This window comes from Gallus gallus, chromosome 15 (genome assembly GCF_016699485.2).
Source record: "Gallus gallus isolate bGalGal1 chromosome 15, bGalGal1.mat.broiler.GRCg7b, whole genome shotgun sequence".
Lineage (NCBI taxonomy): Eukaryota > Metazoa > Chordata > Aves > Galliformes > Phasianidae > Gallus > Gallus gallus.
Genome location: NC_052546.1, coordinates 8,737,625 through 8,761,166, shown reverse-complemented (window position 1 = coordinate 8,761,166; position 23,542 = coordinate 8,737,625). Strand labels below are relative to the sequence as shown.

At 39.7% G+C, this 23,542-nt stretch overlaps 2 protein-coding genes across 5 annotated transcripts in view; one reads left to right on the top strand and one right to left on the bottom strand.

Annotated features, from left to right (window-relative positions):
* Nucleotides 1-23,542, bottom strand: part of RSPH14 (radial spoke head 14 homolog) — a 77,994-nt gene that overhangs the window by 13,350 nt on the left and 41,102 nt on the right. The gene's annotated exons all lie outside the window — the stretch shown is intronic.
* GNAZ (G protein subunit alpha z) overlaps nt 8,819-23,542 on the top strand; it is a 46,415-nt gene continuing 31,691 nt past the window's right edge. Inside the window, exons 1-2 of one of the 2 annotated variants that reach the window (XM_040648134.2) lie at nt 8,819-8,965; nt 9,071-9,169. The gene's annotated coding sequence lies outside the window, so the exon portion shown is untranslated. The remainder of the gene's footprint in view (nt 8,966-9,070; nt 9,170-23,542) is intronic. The other variant, XM_001232444.6, reaches the window with a different exon arrangement.

Here is a 23,542-nt window from a genome sequence, read left to right as displayed (position 1 = left end):
CATCTTCAGGGTCTTAAATTTTCATTTAAATGATGCCCTTTCAAAAGTGATTTATCTGTTGCAGAGAGCATTCCAGATATACCGAATATAGTGGAGAACAAGGGGAGAAAGTTTTCAAAATACAAATAGTTGTATTTGCAGCTGCATAGTTAACGCCATTATTGATTTCTTTTTCTGAGGACTTGTAATCTTCCCTTGGGCTACTTTTTATCTCAGCACTCATCTCTTCCTTCTCATAGCCCTCTGGCCACTCTCATTCTCGCGTTCCCAACTCATTTTTCAAATAGACCCAAAGAGGCACTGCCATTTATTCTGTTCTCTCGGTATGGCTGCAGGGCATGTAAACAAATTAAATTTTGTAGAAGACAAAGGAATCATTTATAGCATATAACAGTGATGTTTTGTTTTGTTTTTCAATTACATAAAGCAATTAAATCACATTACAAATCCTTTTCAACACAAATGTCAGTTTTCAACTCAAAGTGATTTCAATGTTTGTTTTAATCAGAAGCATGGCCAGAAAGTGATGTAAAATGCAGGACTACACACTGAAACAATACGTAAACACAGATTCTATATATTAGGAATGTTTTGCTAATACCTCAGCTGCCTCTTTGAGATGGCCAGACAACTATCTGAAATGCTTAGTAACAGCACTGCAACACAGGAAGAAGTAGAAAGTGAAAAGAGGAGCAGAGCCAGGCACAGTCAGACCAACAAATGCTGCGCGGCTCTGTGCCATCAACGCACCCAGCACACGGCGGCTCGGAGGTCCTGGTGTTGGGAGCTCACACTGTGAGCAGCTGATAATCCTGACAGAGTAAAGTCAAACACTGAGACAAGCACCTCTAATTCTGATGGATGTCAGCTTCAGATCCTTTAGGGAAGTTCACCAAAGCAGCTGTGAGGTGAGCATGAGATACTCTCCCTGGTGTGGTAGTGCATAACCCGCAGTCTGTGGATTGTTGACCATTTGTAGCGCATCAAAAGGTAGCTTCCATAATTAAAGCAAATTCTCCTTCTTTTAATAAAGCAGTATTCATACATTAACATACAGAAGAAAGGAAACAGTCAAAATGATGGTGAAATAGAACTAATTAAGCAAAGCTGGCTTATAAAAAATGTCCTAGCTATAACTACTGGTAGTCTGCTTGTGTTAATAATACAGATTTTTCTTGTGCCCATCAGAACTGCAACTGCTTGTACCTCCCAAGTAATTCTTCTTTCTCTTCCTAAATTTGTCACTTAGCATATAGATACATTCATGATCGTCTTATATACCTGTGTGTGAATGTGTATGAACACAAATAACATGCATTCAGCAAATCATAATGCATATTGACTGCACAAATCAGGAAATTTCCCATCTTTTACTTCTCTGACAAAGCACATTTCCTTTATTCAGAGAAAGATTAAAAAAAAAAAAAAAAAAAAAAAAAGCTAAAGAGTGAAAAGAACCTCAAGGTTTTTTTCCTTCTTCTTTTGGCTGAAGTAGGAAATGTCATCCTGAAATTTATTAATTTCCTCCACAGGGGAGACTTTGCCAAAACGCAAGAAGGAAGGAAAACAGTCTGACATATGTGCTACTCGCTCCAACGTCCTCAGATCAATTACTGAGAGAAGAAATTAAAGCCTTCAGATAATGGCTCCCCAGAAGTGGAGCTGCAGCCATGAGTTGCAGCTTCAGCTTTTCCAGGCCAAAATTTTTCCCTTTTTGTCTGCTGCTCAGGAATGGGAACATAGGATGAGACTAAAAGGGATGAGTGCAGCTGCAATAGACTGCTGACTTCACTACTTCCACAAGTACCTGTTGTGAATTAAATCCTTCACAGAAGGCAGCAGATCTAGTACCCATGGCCTTGTTGTGTTTGAGAAGAGAACTTGAACTGGCACACCTGCAAGAACTAACTTAAACACTGGATTTTATACTTCATACCGAGCATGTACATCAAGAGTTCAGAAAGCATTCACAATTATTGTAGCAAGTGTCAGTCACAGACAATTACAATTGATGGCGTTAGTGTGCATCTAGATCTTCCTGACTGTTTGGAAGAATAGCTTGTAGGGGACTGTGGCAAGGTTCTGCACTAGTTCTGCCGACTGCCTTGAGAGACTTTAAGGGGAGAGAAATACAAATCACAGTTTTTCCATTTCCAGAACTTCTGCTTTTCCTCTGGGACAGAAGGCCAAAAGATTAAAGCAATACAAATGAAGTTCAAGAAATAGTTTTGTTAACAATCTAAAAGTTCTGTTTCTCTAAAGCTGTATCTGGGTGGCTGGAATTCTGTGCTACTGTATGACATTACATAGCAAAATAACCATTACAATGTGCATCTTTCGCAACTACTGAGTTAACTTCACATGTGCTCAGGCATAACAGTGGTTGCTTTGTTAGTTTTTTTCTGTAGGAGAAATATAACTGAGATGGAGGAAGTGCTCTCTGAACTTTGCCAAGATAACTGAATCACAGAACAAGATGTATATGAAAATTTCCTACATAGGTTTTATTACACTGTTGTCAAAAAATAAATCAAAATGAGAGGCACAAAGAAACTAGATATCTAGATTTAATCATGTGTCTGATATACAGATACAGAAGGATGTTTTGTGTTGAAAATTAACACAAACTTGCTTTGATATATGAAAAAAAAAAAGATTGAAAACCAACAAGACCGAAAGACTGCAACTAGTGAGGGAAGACAAGAGGATGAAGTTAAATGGAGCTTTAATTCAGCCTCATATATATATATGTGCACTTTTTCAGATTTTCTTCATTGTTAGAAGCGTGAGAATTTTATTTTATTTTTTGCTACATTAAAAAGTGAACTGGTAGAAAATGTCAAAGAAGAAACTGGAGAAATTGTAGCATTGACAAATCCCCTGGCTGTGTTTGCTGATCTAGCATGCTGGCAAAGCTGCTGTAAGTTAATTTTATCCTACAGTTCACACTGCATACGCTCACGCCAAGATGAGCACAATTGAATGGTTGAAACTAATACAGTCTTTAGGAAAAGAAGCATACAGCATTGTAGGCAGGTGAGGTCCTTTTCTGCTTCAGATGCTCTGTCCTGGCAGTTCTGTTCAAAATGAAAGTGGAAGAAACACATCTCAGTTAGACCCAGGGCCCAGATGGCTGCACAACATGAGTGGAGCTGCATGGAAGGCAGATCAGTCTCTGCTTCCCACACAGGCCTGCTGCTTTGTAGATTCCACCTTTTCTGTGGAAAGCCATGTTCTCAGGGAAAAACTACTTACACGACTCAATGAAAATTTCTTCCGTTCTGGGTGAGGTTCTACAACAGGGCTTTCCACATTTTTAGTGCATATTTAATTACCAAGAGGGAAAAATTCTTAAGTCTCAACTGAATATGAAGCTGCCAAGGTATGGGCTGTCCTGGGGATGATCTGTGATCTGAAGTGATCCCCAGTAAATTTTGGTCTCGGGTTGAGAGCCCAGTTCCTCCAGTGAGCTGTAATCACAGAAGGCTTAAAGGCACCCATCAGATAGGAACAGGACTTAACAGTAAATGTTTTGTACCCATAAATGCATTCCTGAATGAGGATTTCTGAGTGAACGAATGAAGGTGTTATTGTAAAACAACCTTTTTATCATTCATTTCTAGAACATCTAGTGCAGTAGAACCCAAGCCACAGCAGTGAAATGAACCTGTTACTTAAGCCAGACTAAACTATTAAATCTAGCTTCTGGAAACATGCCATGTCAAACATACACATTTCCCTAGTGCTACTAATGTGCTTATATTTAAGAGCAATTTATACAGAAATTAAAGCACCAAGACCTTAAGCAGAAACAGGGAGTTATATTTGCTGCAGTTATTAGATACCAGCAACTATTCCATCAGCTGATAAAAATTACTGCCATTTTAATATAATGGTTTTTTTTAAATAACACCCTTATAACTAACTCTGAAAATTACATTAATTGAAAGACTTGATAAAGTATTTATCCATTGAATCAGTTGAGGTAAGGGTAGCACAATGTGCTTTCCCATATCATTGACTTCATCGCCCAGTTAGCTCATTTATTATTTGAACCCATCTTGCGCATGTCAATGACAGAGCAAGAACTCCTTCATAAAATAGGGGCAGTAAATTAAAAATAAAAAAAAATCAGAAGCTGCATTTAATCATTTCACTATTAGTTTATCACCAATGCAGTCTTAGGCCAAACTGTCTTGTGCAGGTTTTCACTTCTCTGTCTAAAACTGCTTCAAATCAAGAGGTACTGAGCAGTTACAGATGGCCAAGCCCACTGCTGCGTACATCTGCTCTGTACTTTGTAAGTGACCACAGTTGCAGCTGAGATATGCAATATCTTCATGTAGATACAAAATTAGCCACAGGCCTAACATAAAAAAGGTGTGCAATTAACTAAACTTAATTACTTAAACCTGTCTGCAGTCTTCCCATTTTTTACAGAACTGTTCTGGCATCTCAGGTCCCTGTAGTATAGCTGCCGGAATGCCCACAGCTCCATTTCTGGTGCTTCACACAATTACCTTTCTGTCCTCAAACAACATTTTCAGTCTTCTTTTTCTCTAAGCTAGCAGTTTCTTATTCCTCTTAATCAGACATTGCAAAATAATACAAGGAACAAATAATAATGCCTGCTGGAATTGCAGTTATAGCTCATGGTTCCCACATGAAGCAAAGCTATCATCTGTAGAGAATAGAAAGAAATGTGAACCTAGTAGAGATACACGTGTAATTCTTGTAAGCCCCCAGTTTGATGCTTCTTCAGCTGGCAGGATTATCAGTGAAAAAAAAACCAAAAATGTTCGCAAGCAAGACATTCCTTCCTTCTATTGGTTTGCTATTGCAAAAAATAAATAAGACCTAAATGCCTCCCAGGGATCCTCAAGTGGGAGAGACCTCCTTCCAACTGGTTGTTTCCACAAACATGTAATCATTTACACTGAGTGGAAAACCTTCAAACAGGAAAACTGGAGAAGGGAGACAGGTCTCCCAGGAATAACCAGCAGCCTGTTGCTCAGAGCTAGGATATCCAGCACTGGTTCTTTTTGTTTACTTGTTGAAAATTTCTTCGCTAAAATGGTTTTTGGCACTCTCTAATTTTACCTCTTTGGATGTCGTTCCCTGAGGATCTACGTATTTTGATCGCAAGTGACGTAGTCAGCAGTTCAAGTTTCACTGATCTTTCATTCTATACTGTACCGAATGATCCCCTATTTCTTTCTGGGTGAAAGATTGAAGTGTTGTCACTCCCCACCTCCTCCATTCCTTTACCCTTAATAATGAAGAATCAGGAAAAAAAAATACATATATATATATATTAAATTTTTAATGTAATACTGTAGCCCCGAAGGATGGCTCCTTTACAAATAATTACATGCCTCTCTTATTTTGTGATGTCTCAGTAGCTTTCCTCTCAGGGAGGAGTTAGGGCCCAGGTATCCATCACAAAACTCGTGAAAAGTGAGGTCTGTCCTGTTGTGCAAAGTTAAGTGCACAGGAAAGCCAGTGTATCCGTCAGGGCTCCAGGCAAGCCTCCAAGCAGCTGTCCACCAGCTGCTGGATTTAATGCTTGTTTTTCTACTCTTGGCTTCACCGGCAAGTGCTGATTCAGCAGCTGAGCCAATGGCTGTGAGCTGCACATACAGTGGATGTGTAATAACACCATGAAGGAATGTATGCAAGACTTTTACTTTTTAGGATTTGGTTGTTTTTTCTTTCTTTCTTTCTTTTCTTTTTTTTTTTATCTGTTAGGAGACTAGAGCGGTCCTTCGCTTTAACTGATTGTGCTGTTAGCTGTAACTCATTCTCCAGGCTCACGTTCTCAAATATCTCCGTGAAGGAGATTGGAAGATCAAAGAGTTCACAGCAAGCAGAGCCCTCTGTTACTTGAAGGATGTGAGAACATGATAAAAAGGTGACAACCTGGTAAAGAGAATTTTCATCCTAAAGGATAAAGTGAAAGGAGCTGGGGCTGACACCAGCCCTGGAAGGTGCATTCATGATTTTTTCCCACCATCTCACAGCCACTGGTACAAAGCACAATTTGTAGATAGTTATAAATACCAGATTCCAGTCATCTGCACTTGATGCTATTTTAAACTCTTCCACGTGAGAAAAATGGTTAAAAATAAAAATATAGCCTTTTCATTCTTCTCTAGATGTTCTGTTCAGTTCTTCCTGCTCACACAGAATCACAGACCTGTCTATAAATATCTAACCCAGATATACAATTGCTTGTTTAAAAAGAGGGTGTTTGGTAGAAAATGGAATGAAATAGAAAATGTCCTTTATTGTATTTTTATTGCAGACCAGATGTGGCCTCCCAATTTTCCCTTTGTCATTTAGAGATGTACATTCACTAAGAACATTGCATGTGTGCTTATAAATATTTTGATGTTGTCATGGTATAATAAAGGGTAATTGATTAGAAAAATCCCTATGGGATTTTGCACTTAATGCATTTCTATTTTAGCACTATTCTCTTCAAACTAAGTGTATATTTTGACTGATCCCTGAGAGAAAGCAATAGCAAACGGGCCAGGAGTTGGCTTTTGGTCAGTGAGTGGCACTGGCAAGTTGAGCAAAGCTCATGCAGCTCGTGGTTCCAGAGCTGCACATGAGACGTTCACACCAGCAGTCAACCGCTCTTCCTCCAAATGGAACCTGCTCCCATGTGGCAAGACGCCTGAGACCTGCCTGACATGGGAGTGCAGAAGTCTGACCAGATCATCACTGTTCCACCAAACTGCTATTTGTTAGGCAAATTACTACTTCCAGGCAAAAAGAGTAATACAAACTATTCACTTTGAGTATGTATTTGTGATTTTTCAATCTGCCTACAAAGAAGAATATCATTTAGAGCACTGAGGTAAAGAACTCTGTTTTTATGCCCTGTTTGACTTTGGGATATGTGCTACCTTGAGATGTATATTCCTCTTTAAATTCCTCTGGGAGCTTGGCTACATGTAAAGCAATCAACAGCAGCTGGAAGGTCCCAACTGAGAATTTCTGAGAGCAGAACAAGGCACAGCTGAAGAAAACAGAGACAGATCTGCTGACTTATTCTGGATGAGCTGGGTTTCAGCTCTGCCGTTCACTGACAGCACGCTCACCAAACTCCCATCCTGTGGTGCTAGGATCAATGCACTACTCAGACTGCCTGCCTATACTTCCTTGCCCTGCGACGTCTCATCCACCGGTAGGTGCCTCCCTCAAAACTGCAAAAAGCAAGCATTCTGTTACAGCAATCCAAAGCACCTAAGTGATGCAACCTGTGGAGAGCATGTGACCAATGATCTTCCTACACAGGATGATGGCAGCTGATGCTGTTTTTGTACCCAAGCTGGTAATGTGTGGAAGATGCTTCTTCTCACATATAAAGCACTATGCTGGAGACACATGTAATATGACAGTTTCTATAGTAACTACTTGTTCTTTATGGAGCAGCAGATTAAACCTGTACACCTTGTTATTGTTCTTTCATCCCATTATCCAGAGTACTCAGGCAGTTACCACAGCTACACTGCTTTATCCCTCTCCATTCCCCTGCCAACAGAACTATGGCAGGGCTTTGTGCACTGCAAGTAGAGTGCCTGAGAGACACAGAGCACCATTAGAATTTAGACAGTATGCATCAAAGCATACATGTGCATTGCTGGATGTTGAAAGGTAAAGCTACAGCTTTTCCAGAGATTAAAAGCTGATTATTTATTTTGTTAAGCTGGCAAGTTTATGATTTGACTACCATTTTGCTGAGAAAACAGTGCTGGTCATGTATAGGATGTTTATCTGTTGATGCTCTGAGTCATTTCACCAACCCAGGTGTATGGACAAACTCTGGTGGTAAGAACCCTGAGGCTAATTATGCATAGGACTCATGTGCTACACTGATTCATGGCTCTTATTTCAGTGCAAGAAAAGTAATGCTGCTATGTTATGTCTTACACTAAAATATTTCATTATTGTAGCTCATAGATGCTGCAGCTGCGCTGACGGTATCAGCCCTGTAAGCGGTGTTATTTACAGGAATCAGATGCTTTCTGTGCTGCATCATGTTAGCCTCATTGTGGAAAAAAAGCCCCTGCTCTGTCTCTGCCTGAAAGCCTCTGTTGCTGTCTCCAGCAGAAATGTATCAGTAATAAATTCTGGTTATGAAATCGCACTGTAGGGAGAAATCGCAGCTGTGTGAGCAGGGCTGCAGCCTGCATGGCTAGAAGGAAAGATATAATGTAGAAATAGGTAGCTCCATCCATGAGATAAGAGAAAATGGTACTTGGTGTCACTTAAATAAAGCTGCACTAAATCGCACACATGTAGAAGAGGGAAAAGTGAAAGGTGGAAAGGGCAGAGAAAACAAACGCACAGCACCGAAACCAACTGAAAGATGGAAACAGCGGAATGCAGGCAGATCCCGCGGCACGAGCAGCCTGGTTTCTCTCCCTTTGCCCTTGATTGCATCACTCTGACACGGATGCGGCACCCGGCCCGGCACCCCGAGAGCTGTGCCGTTCTCCGCGGGGAGCTGCCCCTGCCCCGGCCGCGCTCGTGCCGGACCGGCCCCGTGCGCGCTCCTTACGCAACGCGGGCGCGGAGCCGCCCGTCCGCCGCTGCCGCCCAGCACGGGAGGGGCTGCTGGGCTCGACCGCCCGCCCCCCCACGCCGCCGCCCGCGGAGCCCCCGCCGTTGGCCTGGCAACGCGCTGCTGCCTCCGCCTCCCGCAGCCGGGCCCGCGCCCCCCGCCCGGCTCCCGGCGGGACCGCCCCGCGCCGCTGCCTCCGCGGGCCGCCGGCGGGCGTCGGTACTGCGGCATCGGGCGGAGCGCGGGGCTGCGTGCCGGGAGCGGCGGGAGCGGCGGGAGGGCAGCGTCCGCCTGCTGCTGGGCGGCGGGGCCGCTGCGAGAGGGCCGCGGGAAGAGCGCGGGGCTGCGACGATGGACTGAGGCGGCGGGGACTGCCGGCCCGGCGCCGAGGTGAGTGCGTGCTGCCTTCTGCTTTCCTCTTCTTCCTCCTCCTCCTCCTCCTCCTCCCCCCTCCGTCAGCTCCGCGAGGAGCATTTCCCTCTCTTGCGTTTCCAGAATGGAAAGGGGCTTCTGCGGGGGGAAGGAATAGATGTCATCTTGAAACGAACGGCGGTGGTGTTGCTCGGTGATGGAAGGGATGGTCGTCACTGTGAGGTAGGAATATTTTGCTAGGTGCAGAAGAAAAATCGCAAGGGTAGGGCGGCTGCCGCTACGGCTAAAATGACCTTCTCCGGTGATGCTGGCCTCTTGCCGGCTCTGCTTCAGCTCCAGCCCTTTCCACAAAACTCAGGCATCGCCCATTCTAGCCTGGACCCCAAAGCCGGTGTCCGAGCTGCCCCGAGCCACTGCGCTCTGGTACCGATTCCGTTCGGTTGTGCCTTTGGGAGAGGACCTTCCGCGCACGGCTCTGCTCCCGGGGGCTGTGCAGCTCTCCCAGTGCAGCCTCCTGCTGCTGGGGGTCTGCAGCGAGTCCTGCAGCCGCGGCTGCTTGTTGCGAGGGTGCTCTGCCTCGTCCGCGTTCGTGCATGTGAGGGATCGGGAGGCGTCATGGCATCAGTCTGCACCTGTGCATGGCTCTGTCTGTGGTACCGAGCCACAAGTTCCGTGGTCTGTTCGTATCTGCATTTCTAGTGGCGGATTCCTCCATACACACCCAACGCTTCAGTTAGCACACAGATCTATAGAAAAGCATATATCTTTAATTTCTGGCAGTAGCACTGAGCTGAGGTTTTTTTGGCTGTTTCCCTGTAGGAACTGCTTAATGTGTTTTTGCAGCATTTGCTCGGGAGGCTGCTGACCTGTCTCAGCAACGTTTTCCTGGGAGAGATTTGAGACAATCTCATTGCTTTTCCATTCGGTTCCCTTTATATCCATTTACTGGTACTAACGTGGCTCTGATTTTGTTTTTATTCTGGCTCTGTGTTTTGTGCCATTGTGGGTCACACCCGTTGAGTGGCCACTGGAATGTCTTCTGCGGGGGTTACACGGCAGGTCAGGCAGAACCATGGTGCTGTGGGTGCCTACTTGTGGATCATGGAGTCAGAATGAGGGTGTACTCTGTGCTTCCACAGGAAAAACTGTTTCTGACTTGATGGATGGAGAATTTGTAGTCCAAGTTGATGGCTTAAATGCTGGTACAGATAAAAGTAGTGGCTTTTCTACAGCAAGGCACGTATTTGCCACCTGAAGAGGCACAGGTGCAGGGATACAGCTCTGCAGAGCAGAGAGGTGTTTGCCTTTAACTTAGCTTTCTCCATCAAATCGTTAGGCTGGAAGCTCTTACCCAAAAACACAGATCCCTGTCCTTGGGTAGAGGACACCGTTCCAGTGTAGGCCTACATGTACAGAAGAGTGAAATTCCAGTCTTCAGGAAGCCAGTGACAAGTGAAATCAAGAGAAAACATCTCAGATATACGGGGTATTTAGGATAAAATCTCCTTTCTTCTACTACTAAAGCACGGACTTGCATTTTCAAAGAACCGCACTTCTGTGTGCACATGCATGCCCTCAGAAAGGCAGATTGATTCCATGTGGGGCCGCAGATTTCATTCTGGCAGCGGGCCTTACAGAGGTGAATAGATTCTGCTGCATGAAGAATGTTCCACCTTGTCTGAGGATTATGTTCTCGCAACTTCACTGACCGCTGGTGACAGAGCTGGCTCTTTGGGAGGCACTACTGCCTTGCAATCAGACATATCAGGCTTTTGATGCAGCTTGGTGTTTCAGCTACAGGCCTTGGGCTTGAATTTAACTATGGTATTCTAAAAATAACTAGAAAAATAGTTCTGGAGGAGTGAAGTGAAAGACTTCTGGTTGTCTCGGTTTGGATTACACGTTCATGGAAAAGGTACATTAGATATTAAGAAATCTAGACTGAAGCAGAAAAAAGAAATGTGTTTCTTCTTCTTAAGGGAATCTACCTGCTGAGATGTGGGGAAGGGGATAAGCAGAGGGATAAGGATAACAGAAAATTCAGAGGACAATAAAAGCTTAAATCCTTAAATGGTGAAGTCAGCTTTTCCTCTCCAACTTAAGCAGATAATGATTTTGACAGCAGATAGAGCCTTGGTTGATACGTAGCAATGAGGTAACATAAAGGAGTTATATCTTTTCTCCACCACCACCTAATTAAAGAAAATCGCTCTCAGTTCTTCTGGGCTAAATCACCATGATTCCACTTACTTCAGAAGATATTCTCCAGATTTATGTAACTGAAAATGAGAGTTGAATCTAACTAACCCTGTGTAAAGACTTGGTCCTGCTTCCATGGGACTCGCTGGAAGTTTTGTCCCTGCTGTCAGTGGGACGGTCCAGGATAATACTAGCATGCAGCATTTCACTGATCAGATTCTCCCATGCCCTCTAGGATCAACAGTGTTGATAGCAGATTTCAGTGAGGTCACTGTCTAAATGACAAATTCACTAAGACTTTCCTGGAGTCAGAAACTCTAACTTGTGAATTATCAGTTTACCAAAGTATTAATCATTTAACCATGAGTCACAAAGTGGTGTTCACCAGGGGCAGGTACTGGGGCTCATTCTGTTTAAATATCTTTACTGATGATTTGGATGAGGGGATTGAGTGTACCCTCACTAAGTCTGAGGACAGCACCAACTTGGGGGAAAGTGTTGATCTGCCTGAGAGTAGGAAGGCCCTACAGAGGGACTTAGAAAGATTGGATCTGTGGGCTGAGTTCAACAGGACTAAGTGCCAGGTCCTGCACTTTGGCCACAACGATGCCATGCAATGCCACAGGCTTGGTGGAGAGTGTCTGGAAAGCTGTGTATAGGAAATGGACATGGGGATGTTGGTTGATGCTTGGCTGAACATGAACTAGCAGCGTGCCCAGGTGGCCAAGAATGCCAATGGCATCCTGACTTGTATCAGAAATAGTGTTGCCAGCAGCAACAGGGAGGTGATCATTTCCTGTACTCAGCTCTGGCGAGGCCACACTTCAAGTGCTGTGTTCGGTTTTGGACCCCTCACTACAGGAAAGACATTGAGGCCCTGAAGCATGTCCAGAGAAGGGCAACTAAACTGGTGAGGAGTCTGGAGCACAAGTCTGATGGAGAGTGGCTGAAGGAATTGGGATGGTTCAATCTGGAGAAGACTCAGAAGAGACCTTATAGCTCTCTATAAATGCCTGAGAGGAGGTTGTGCCGAGGTGGGGGTTGGCCTCTTTTCTCATGTAGCAGTAACAGGACAAGGGACAATGGCCTCAAGTTGCACCATAGGAGGTTCAGGTTGTATATTAGGATGAATTTCTTCTCCGAAGGAGTGCTCAGGGATGTGGTGGAGTCACCGCCCCTGGTGGTATTTAAGGAAAGGGCAGATGTACTTAGAGACGTGGTTTAGTGGAAGTATTGGTGGTAGGTGGATGATTGGACTAGATGATCTTAGAGATCTTTTCCAACCTTAGTGATTCTATGATTCTGCAATATTATTCTTACTGTGAAAATTCAGGGTTATTGTAAAATACTCACTGAGGTTACTTACCTTCAGCCATAACACCTTACTACGGGAAGTAATTAACTCATTTATCTATGATAACTTTTAAATCAAAGCCCTTCAAAATCAAAATATTGGCATATTTAGAAATACTATTATGTTTTATTTTTATTTAAAAATTATTTAAAATATTTTAGCTTTTGTTTCTTGTGATCCCCAGTATATCTAAAATAAAACCACATTCATTAATAGTTATAATAGATTCACCCCAGTCTACTTAAGAGGAGAATTTGACCTATAATTTTTATTATATTAAAAGTTAATATTTTTATTAAGCTATACAGAATCAGTATTTAAGAAGCCCAAATTTCATCTGCCATATTGATGAAAGAATAATAACTGGAAATAACTAGTCTGATCCAAACCAACTAAAATTGGTTCTATTCTCACAGTCCTCTTGCAATTTCAGATACATAGAATACAAAGAATATGATGCAGAAGGGTCAAATTCAGCTGTTATTTATTCTGCAATTAAATCAGGAGTTGCCATAAATTAGCAATTTAAGTTATCCTAGCATTATGCCATTGTAATCAAGAACATAATTTAACCTTTGAAATGAGAACTATAAAGAAAAATATGGTTCTTTCTCAACTGTTGCTCTTTACTAACACTGGAGAATATTAGTGAAGTAGGATGGAAGAAACAGCTTATTGATGGGCCACCATTTCTAGCATAGGCTCCCAACATTTGTTACTATTACATAAATTTAAAACCATAACTAAGAAAACACATGGCAAAACTTCAGAAGGCTGCAGCTTTCTTTGTTGTTGTTTTGTTTCTTTTTTAACTTCTGCTGCTCAAAATATTATCCATAGTTCAGCAGAAACTGTCCCAGAGTCCCATTTTTTTAAATTCAGCATTGGACATGTAATGGTTTTATTCAACAAATTCTATTTTCCTCTGCCCTTGTTTTATCTCTAAGCCCCTTACACCAGAGGGCTGTTTCTGGTCTAGATTGCTTAGTCATCACATCAAAAAGACAAGTATGAGAACATTTCCAGACAATTCTATGCTACAGAAATAGCCTGTGAAATTACCAGTGATCATGCTGGCCAATAGGAAGACATAAAGAGGCAAATTTGAAAAGCTGAGTTCAAATTCTAAGTATTCATCATTTTGCCATTATATTCCTGTGCCGATAGGAATGTTAGCAAAATTTTTCTCTGCATAGTTTGCACACTTGGGAACCAGTAAGTGTACACAATTCAGAAGGCGGTCCATACAGTGCGGTGACAAATAAAACTTGTCATTATATGCTCATTCAAAATTGAATGAGATTGACATACATGTAAAGTTATGAGATGTGAAAAAGAATGATAAGACACAGAAAGCAAATAATCGTTTCTTAGGAACTACATCTTCTTAACCTGATATTTTTACAGTCGATTTATGCAACAGTAATGCCCTGGACTTGGGAGGTGGAGGGATTATTCTCATCACTTTCAGATACTTATAATTGGTCACGTACGTATGAGTTAGTTGGTTAGGTTTCCCTTATAGCTAATGGAGAGAAAAATAGATTCCTGCAGTGCAGTTAATCAAACTACTTTTTGACCACTATCTTAGACTAACTGTCCTCTGGACATGATAATTGTCCCCACTGGTTACAAAGGATGCACAGAGTTGACAAGCTCAGGGGTAGCCACCTACATGCACATGCTAAATCTGGACAGATGATTTCTATTCTTACTGTATACTATAAAATATAACGGATAAAAATTGTATAATTTAACCAATTTCTAGGTAATTTTCAAGATATTTCACCATATTTCGTATTTTACTACTCCTACTTAACAAACTTATTTTCTTTGATAGTGAGTAGGTTAGCACATTCTCCTTGTCCTCTACCTGTATCTTTACGATGCTATTTTACTGTGGATTAAGGGCTCCACTAAAACAGTATAAGTAACCTAGGTCTTTTATCCAGGCAGTACTTACAGCATGTATGCCCAGTGTGTTTCAACTCTCGTTTTGTATGCCTGCTTTCTGTATTTTCAAACCTTATTGAGACAATTTAGGATGACTACCTTTATCTTCCCAAAATGCATTGACACAAACACAGACAGCATATCAAGTGTTGATACACAAACACAGTTGACACAGTTGTGTTGTGAAAAGAAAAAACACAATGAAACTGAATTGTAATCAATTCTGATGGAAGTGTCATGGCACGGTAACAAAAACACAGCTGGATGTTTAGCTATGAGAGGGCTTGCTGTTTGGAGAGGGTAAGTACCTGGTTATTAAAAATCTTCCTTTAAAAGATAAATACATACATGATTCAAAAGAATCATATAAAAAGTGCTATCAAGGAGATTGTCTTGCTTAAAATAGTACAATTCATGTTAATGTGTTGTGGTTTTTTTTAAATAAAAAGTTTATTCTTCAGGTATCTACCAATCCATGTCATAATATCTGAATATTTAGAATGTATGAACAAATTATTATTTTATTTGGATATAGAGGTATATTATCAATTTATACATATATGCAGAATATATTCTGTCTGGATGTCTTAAGGGGAAATAAACTGTAGCAGCTGTTGACTGTCCCTGATATTTATGTAATGGCAGAAGATTCAAACCAATACTACTTACAATTTTTTTCATATATTGTAAATATAACTTAAAGCATTAAAATCTATTAGTAAAATAGTGCTTATGATATTAATGAAATGCATTGTAAACACTGTTGCACTAGAGCGTTTCTCTGTACTGCCAGTGAGTTGACAATGTCCCTCAACGTTTGTTCCAACTGGTTCTTGGTAGGGAGATTTTCTCTCAGGATGACTTTCACTACCTGGCCTTTTAAGTTTGGTAGTCAGCATGCTAAAATAGAAACCATTTTGCACCTGGCAGATACTTTTATTCTTTTATAATTGGTAAGAAGGTATTGTGCTTTCATTTTGTATTGCTCAGTAATGGTAGAATCTCTCCTTAATCAGTAATTTCAGAGACATGTTTTTACCTCCTTTTCAATCCATTTATGTTCATGAACAGATAAACTTACCTTAATTTGTAATTCAGTGACATTTATGATGGTATTTAAAATTCTAAGGTTAGCCTACTTCAAATTTGAACAATTGTTCTATTATCATATTATTTCCGTTCCCTGACTAGATGTGCATAAGTCCTCTGATTATGTTTTTTGCTGTGAACATTCCCAAAAGCAGATCTGAACTTTGCCTCATGACTGTGATTACACGGGTGTGTAAAGTTTGTATTTTTTTGCATAGGTGTTCATAGAGAGAAATAGAATACTGAAGCTTTTCTTTAATGTTTTCAAGTTATAGGAACGTCAACAGGATAGTAATTACAACAACATACTAATTCAGAAGATTGTTTGTTCTTTCAAATGTGGTCAGACTTCAGGCTGACATGCACAGCTCCTATATCAGTACAGTATTCTTTACTTCCACAGGTCAATTAAATATACAGTGGTCTGAAAAAAAATGAAAATATCAGATATCAACATCAACAAGAGGAAGGAATCTATGTCGTTTAACACTGCAGATCACAATTCTCTGTTTTCCCAGAGAGGACTAATTGTACGCTGCCGTGCCAAACAATTCCATGAAGTAGAAGTCAAAACACTGGTGAACTAATAACCTACCACCAAGACAAATGATTTCATTATTGATTCTGTTATAGTTCTGTTCTGAGCCAGCGCAAGTGAGTTATAAACTAAAATTCAGTGCTTATAGAGAATATTCCCCTGGTCTGTGACAAGAAGCCTCTCTCCACATTTGTGTTGTTGGTTTAGCAACTCTGCACTTTTTCTCCCTTCTGCAGCCAAGGATACTAGGAAAAGCCACTGCCAGTGGCCTCCTGGGATCATACCTGGAAACTTGTAATTCATGCTGAGGTTCAGACAGCTCTAAAATGAAGGCTGGATCATGAAAAAACATTTCCCCAAAATCAGATTTTAAACTAAGCATGGTACAGTAGAACTACATGAAGTTCTCTGTATTTTTGGCTAATTCATATTATTTTTTATTTGTGTCTTCTGATACTGGCAAACAATGAATGCTGAATTAAAAATGCTGCAATATCCTAATCTGGAAAACATTGAGGCAGGATAATTTTTGTAAGAATTGATCTAAAAGAAATGAGTAACTCCTAATGTAACGAAAATACTAAAAACTTTAAAGTTGAACACTCAGTCACATGGAACTCTCTAAGTGTGCGGTGAACTTAATTAACAAATAAAGATGAAGTTCTCAGTGAGCAGAACAATCGTCTTCCTTCTTACCAAGCTCTCTGAATCATTCTAACAGTAATGGTATTTTATTTTGGGAGAATTTAACCCAAGTGACATAAAAGTGAATACCCAGAGAGTAAGGTACTCTCTCATGATTCTACAGTCCAAATTACTTCTATGCATTGCCTCCAGTCTTTCATAAGAATCAAATGGAAAAGGCTGACTGGAAGTTTATAGTAATCTACAAAAAAGTACTTATAAGATGGACAAGCAATGAACAATTAGTATCATCTGTAGAACTATCTCTGAAATGCAGGAAAAAACCTTGTTTAAGAAAATATCTGCGTTTAAAAAATCATATTATCAGGGCAGTGACCAACTGAAAAGGCAACAATTCTTGTTCTTTTTCATTAGCAGGAAATTACAGGTCACTGCCTATGAAAGCCAATGTAGTTCCCATTCCATATTCAGCTGTAAGTATAAACTAAAGAATTTATATTATGCTAGAGATCCGTCCCTGTTGTATTCTGAAAAAGCTTACTGGAGACAAATTTTAAGTTCGGTTGCCAGAATCAAGAAAAGCTAAATTTGATTAAAAATCTGAGTGAACGTAAGAACTTCTGCTGATAGTGTGACTTTTCAGCCCTCACTGAAAATAACTTTGGAGTAAAGTAACTGAGACATTTTTCTCTTGCTGTCAAATTATTGTTGAATATTGTTGTCTTCTGATCAAAACTAATAAAAATGCCATTTAAACTGTCCTGCCTTGCGTAGTCAGCAAAACAATACTGAATAACACTGGGCAAATATATTAATTATTTTGAAAAGGTAAATTTTAAAATAAAACTCTAACTTGCTTTGCCTATGTTTGTACATGTCAGAGAGAATTACATATAGAAGGTGTACAGTTCCAAAAATTCACCTACTTCATGATGAAACAAGAAAATATTTTCTGAGAGAATTTTGCATGTATTATTGTCTTGCTCAAACACAGTATTTTGGTGTATTTGGACAGTGTCTCATTCTGGTGTTGCTTGTTTCCAAATATACGTAGTCCACAATTAATCAAAGGTTATCTACATAACAGTACTTTTGAATTCCAGATACTTAATGTTCTCATGGTTTATCAGTCAAGAATTATTCACAGAACTCATCAAAATCCTACACAAACAAATCAATTCAAGAAAATAATAAGGTGCTTGTAAAGGAGTGTTAAATAAACGTTTTTGTAACGGAGACCAGATGGAATGCTGTCAGTCTGTAGCAGCGCTGTTCATATTCAGCAATGAGAGATGATGTGCAAATGGAATTTTTTTTAGACACGCTGGTTATTATCTGTCTTCACATAGGATGTCTGCATCTGTTTAGTCAGAATCAACTGTAGATTCCGTATTTTTAAAAATGTAATTTAAAAGGGTATTTCAGACTTATCTTGTTATAAAATCCCTATGAAATCCTATTTTTCTCTACAAATAATTTATCCAGCTTTTATTAGGGTTGGTCGGAGGCAGGTGGAGATCAACAGAATACAAACAGCACAAGGCCTAGACTAAAAGATTCCAGAAAGTTATATTTCACCTTGATGGAGAAGCTCTCTTTTGCAAACAGCACAACAGATGAGAAGGGGCAGTTGAAGTTATTTTTGTAAAGAGCAGTCATTTACACTACTTGATGATGGATACGAGTAACACAAACTAAAATTTTTCCTCCTTCTTAAGGACTGACAAAAATTGTCTCCAAAAAGTCAGCAAGACAAAATCAACATTGCATTAACATTCTATTTTTTTTTTATTCTGCTACTTCTGTGTTATTCCTGTATCTCTAAAATAACAAAACTACTTAAAACTTGTAGTGGATATTTCCCTAACATATGGAACCCTCAGAAGACAAAGGGATAATAGGAGGTGCTTCCAATTTTCCATCTAAAGCACTTTGTGCAAAAGATAGAGATGAGACTGCACGTGGATTTCAGCAGCATTGCCTTTTAATGGGATTGCCGCCAACTGGTAGAACTTGAAACAAAACTCAAATTGCATTCAGATGGGTGAAGGGGTTAGTAATTTCTTTTGTCTCTTTTTAGTTGAGGTGGGAAGGTGTCTTATTTGGAATTTTTGTAGAGTTAAGACATCTTATTTTTCTTGTTTTTGGGGATGTTTGTAACTTTTGGGGTTGATACTGCATAATGAGTAGTTCATCTAAGTAAATTCCATGAGGAATTTTTCAGTATCACAAGAGGAAAAATGTACCAAATTTTTAAGAGTTGTAAAAGGTGCTAAGAGGCACTACTTGTGATCTTTTCCTAGTTACAACACTGGCTGTGAGATCTCAACTTAAAAGTGTTGAGGTATGGTCTAAATGAACCATAGCATATCAGAATCTACACTTCTAAGCACAGTGATCCTGAAAGGCTGCAAGGTGTTATCAGGCTAGAACTGGTATGATATGTAACTGAAGGTATCAAAAAATGGACAGCTGAAAACAAAAAAACTCCCCACCCCACTTTTGCTGAGTAATCTGAGTAGTCTCAGAAGCTGTCCTCATACACTTGACATAGTTTTGAAGACAAACTGTCATTCTGTTATGTATTGTGAGTATTGCCCCATAGCTGGTAAACTTGCTTTGTGGGTTAGAGTGAATTTGGGAGCTGGAAGACGTCCAGCTGCAATAGCTTTTGCACTGTTTTGACCTGCTGTGCCTTACTGAGAAACTTGTGTATGACCTTCGTGTTGAGGTATGGATACATTCTGAATAACTGCCAGCATATATATTATTTCTTACCCCAACTATGTTTCTCTTAATTGTTTTTACAACAGTGGATATTTAGTGAGAAAAAATAAATAAACTCTTAGCTTTTTTTCTTGCGTATCTCATAGGTGTAAAGTGTAGAACGCCAACTAGAATAGCTAGGAATCCAGTGGTAAAATTTTAGCTTTATGTGCTATTTTAGTACTGTGACACAGTGATACCGCAAGTAGGTTTTTTTTTCTTTTTCTTTTTTTTTTTCCTAATACTAGAAATGAGAATTGAATAACTAAGGATTTACTGCTGAATAATGAATAAACTAACGGCTAGATTAGCACCTTTCAGCTTTAAGATAATTTTAGGTAGTACCACAGTTATTTGAGTCAAAAAGAGATGTCACTGAGAGTAAAGAGTAAAGAGAACAAAAGAGCAGACGTTTGAAATGTTGCTGTTAAGACTTGTACTGGGGGAGCTTAGTAACTTTGTTATGTGAAACTCTCATTTAAGCTCTTAGGACTGCTGCACACAGAAAAAAAAAAAACCCTGCAAATTACTCTTTCTTACTGTTAAATGTCACAGTGGATCAGTTCTCATTACTTGATTCAAGATCTAAGCAAAATGAATGAAATAAGGATCACAAAATGGTGAGAGAACTGTGATTGAGTACCTTGATAAAGAAGGAGATAATGCTGGTAGAGCTGTGATACAAAAAGGAAACTTTTCTGGCTTCAGCATAGGGCCACTTGTACAACCAGAGAGTGTGATTATTTGCAGACAGGGCTTAAGGGACTACTGAAGATGCTGTCACAGGTTTTAGTAAAAACACTGAAACTGTGGTATGGGTAGGGAGTTAGCAGGAATATAGGGAATAAAAAATAATATCTATCATTAGGGGGGAAGGAATCTGCTGAAAATGTGCCTAGACTTATCAGCTCATTTTGCTACCTGTTGAATTTAAAAATACTGAATATTAATCAATAGACAATATATACTCTTTTATTTTTGTTATAGAGAAAAAACGTATTTGTGGAGTGATACGGAAGTGATCCACATGACAGTGACAAAATGTGCATAGCCCTACGAATGTATGCAAACATCCTGACTGTTTTTGTCATAGTGTGATTAAAAATCTCTATGGTCAGATTTGTCTTCTGTTTGTGTAAGATTGACTAAGCCTGAACAAACGTAGTAAATACCAACAGAAGTCAGGCTTGAAACATGTGCATGTAGATAGAAGTTAATGTTAAATCACAATAATACTGATAACACTTCTGTACCTCCAAATAACACAGTAAATTATGAGATTGTATAGAAACCTGGATTTGAAAGTTTGACTATTTGTGTCTATTCTTATAAAAGTTATTAGGGTGTGGATATTGATACACAAAAGCTGTATGAATCATTCACTAAATACTGTTTTTTCATCAGTAAAACTCTCTGCATCAATAACTGTTAAGCATCCTGCCAGCAATATTTTAAAATACAGAGCATTCAATTTACTTTCACCTGTTGAAAACATGGTACAGGCTCGTATCAATGCCCACTGAAGTCAACTAAAAGCTTTCCTTTAACAGGTAGGTAAGATCATAACTGTAGCACTTTATAAGTTTGGAGTTCTTTATTATTATTTTTCCCTTCAGTATTGACAGTGGAATTTATTCTGCTGAGAAAAATCTAGAGATGTTCTCATTCCAAAGCGTTACTTAACATAAGCTGCTATTTCAGCACAACTGCCTAAATAGAGTTCCTTTACTCATATTGCAACCTTGTTTAGTGCCAACTAAAAATATTCTTGATCTCAGTAGAATAAACACGGTTGATTAAGAAAAAAACCTAACATTACTTCAGAAACATTGGTCTCTCGTGGGGATTAGCTGTGAAAAATGTGCTAAGAGTATAACTGTAGATACTTGCACTGAATTTAATCCAGAAGAGTGCTTCTTGTCCTTTATCAAACGAGGCTAAACTCATTTGTAGTACTGCCTCATATGTAAAATGTTCTGAAGTTAATATACATCTAGATGGCAAGGCAAAATGTACAAAAACTACCAGCTTAGATTTTTAAACCAGGAGTTAGTCATTGTACAATGCTGTACTTACGTGTTAAACACTTCTGGCTGCAGAACTGTTTTGTGTGGAAGTACATCTGCTCTTTGGATAAAGCCCAAAGCACTTTCACTTCAAACACAGAACATGGACCACTTCCTTCACCTTGTGTGATTTTTTTTTTTTTTTTTTAAGTCTCCTTTGGATTAGAGAGAGAGTAACTGTGGTAAGGGCTCAGCTGTCTGAGGTGTACCTGCTGATGCTCTTGCATGCAGCAGAATTGTAAGGCTGTCAGAGCTTCTAAATTTCAAAAGAGAAGCAGAATGAGACCATGCGTGGGCTGCAGCTGTAATCTGTGCCTGGTAGCATGCAAGTCTTCTCCCATGAGTCACATTTCATAGAACACTGGATTCTGTTTAGCCTCGTGTGTGTGTTTGTTGTTGTCCTGGGTTGTGGTCTAATACTTCTTCCACTCTTCATCTCCCCTTCTGAGGATAATATCATGTTTAATTTGGATTGTGAAGATGGATCCTAAGAATTTCACAATTCCTTTTTGATAAAGTACATATGATTAATTTTTTATGTGGCACAAGAGTGGAAATTGCTCTCTATACTACCCACCAAATTCATCCTTGATAATAGCACTGATTCTTATGCTGATATTCACACCACTTTGTCCTTTCTTTCTCTTGTGCAAGGAACAGCATTTTTATCCACTTTTATGACTTGCTGTGAGGATGGTATCTTCAACATATTTGTCAGGTTGTCTTTATATTTTTCCCTGAATTAGATCATCGTGAGATTTACTGGCTTTAATTCTTTCACAATCCTGCTTTCCTTTTCTACCCTTTTCCATTTTGATCAGCTCCCTGATGCCCTCCTGCATCATGTTGCTCTTTTCTTATGCTTTTTGAATTACTCTCTCTGAACTCCAGTATGCAACTCCTACATTCCTTTTTTGACTTCAGCTCATGTTGACAAGTTGCTGCTCAAGTGTACTCATTCAATGTATGTCTGTTTTTTCTGGTTTTTTTCATTTCACTGTGAAACATTTCTTATTCTCTGTTGCTTAGTTTCCAGCTTGAACTGTCATGTTTCCAGCCCATTCATTCCATGCTTTCACTCAGTATTTCCACGAATTCAGTGTTGATCACTTCTATTTAAGTCGTTTCCCATATTTTGCTTTCTTTGCTTCTAAAACTTTGTCTCTCATGGTAAGCTCCACCTTGTTGACTGTTGGCCTTTATTCATGCTCAGCAATGGCTTTCTTTCTAGCAAAACTATTATGGAAGAAATCTTATCTCCCAGCTGTCTTTTTTCACGATGGACTTATGCTGTCCTCCTTTCATTTTTCTAGTGTATTTGAATTCCATATGTGCAGACCCATCTTTACAACTTCTGAGTTAATCCTCAATACTTTTCTACCAGCTTTTTTTTTTTCTGCACTGCACAGAGTTCTGTTGTTTTCTACCAAAATGACATAGTAAGATGTATCCATCCAATGTTCTCAGCACGCCTTTCACTCTTCTCTTGCTATCCTTTCCCTGTTCTTTTCACGAAAACAGAGATTTCTTGGCTTGTATGTTTGACTATATTTTCAGTTTGCACTAGAAATCTTACTTAGCTTCTATGATTTTATTCTTTTCAAATCTTTGCCTAAATTTTTGCCTCTCATCTGGTTTTGTTGTTCTAAAATATGCAAACACAACTGTGATTTATTTTTGTATGGTGTGTTAAAGGTACCTTCTTAACCATCATCACAGATAAAAATAATCTCATTTCCATGGCTTCCATTTACTGGAGCACCTTCTACTTGCCTCTTGCTTGGATTTGAGCTTCAGTCTTTGACTCTTAACCGGTTGTTTACACCCTATTGTTTTGTTGGTTTTTTTTAATTTTTTTTTTTAAACAAAACCCTTCTTGTCTTCAGGACACTGTTATCTGTGCCTGGGCTCTCTGGTTTTTGTTACAGAGATTCTAATTTGGACCTCATTATATCTGTCATTGGAACAATTCAGTACAAGCATGC